The following is a 754-nucleotide window of genomic DNA, read 5'->3' as shown; positions in this document are numbered from 1 at the left end:
AAATATTTTATAATAAATAATTGTGTTGTTGTTATTAAGCATAAAGCTTCATAAGCAACTATCTGTCCTCTTCTCACCACGGGTATCAAAACCAGATTTCGAACAGTAGAAGTCCACAGACATACCACTCTGCCACTGGGTAGCATATAATTGTGAGTGGCTTTAAATCTACGACACTCTCCATTGGCTAGCGGTAAGTCTAACGAGTTATGACGCTAAAAACTGGATTTCTGAATTCATTTTGTAGTTTTGTAATTAACAACAAACAAATAAAACAACTATTAAATATGTACTCATTCTACAAAACATATACTTTTGACTATATTTCATATTTTCAATTTTCACTACAGGTAGTTTTGCTACAACAGTGTTAGGGTAGAGAAAAAAAAGTATGAAGTTTTAAGCGGTTCGAGATGATATGTTAAAGAAACATGAAACTTTTAATATGAAAATTACCTTGCTCAAAGAATAAAAATCTGAGTTCAGACTAATTCACAAATTGTTAGTAGAAATGCTTTAGTGAAAATTTAAAAATCTGGTTTTTGTACATAACAAGTTTTTGGTTAATAAAAGCTTTACAAATTTCGTGAAGATACAATGAATACATTAAAAGTTATGCATTGTTTCATGGTCAGTCAAAATAACCGACTATACACGTGGAGACGTGAGACTGGACACATGAGGTTTGTGTTTATTGTATACACATGTAGTAAACTGAGGTGAAGTTGGAAGGCGTAGGTTGTGAAAATATCTC

At 31.7% G+C, this 754-nt stretch overlaps 1 protein-coding gene across 8 annotated transcripts in view; it reads right to left on the bottom strand.

Moving 5' to 3' along the window:
* LOC106463440 (suppressor of lurcher protein 1-like) overlaps positions 1-754 on the bottom strand; it is a 134,167-nt gene that overhangs the window by 59,697 nt on the left and 73,716 nt on the right. The gene's annotated exons all lie outside the window — the stretch shown is intronic.

The sequence above is a fragment of the Limulus polyphemus genome, unplaced genomic scaffold (genome assembly GCF_000517525.1).
Source record: "Limulus polyphemus unplaced genomic scaffold, Limulus_polyphemus-2.1.2 Scaffold53, whole genome shotgun sequence".
Classification (NCBI taxonomy): domain Eukaryota; kingdom Metazoa; phylum Arthropoda; class Merostomata; order Xiphosura; family Limulidae; genus Limulus; species Limulus polyphemus.
Note: the sequence above shows the minus strand (reverse complement) of the source record. Positions and strands in the feature narration are given on the sequence as shown.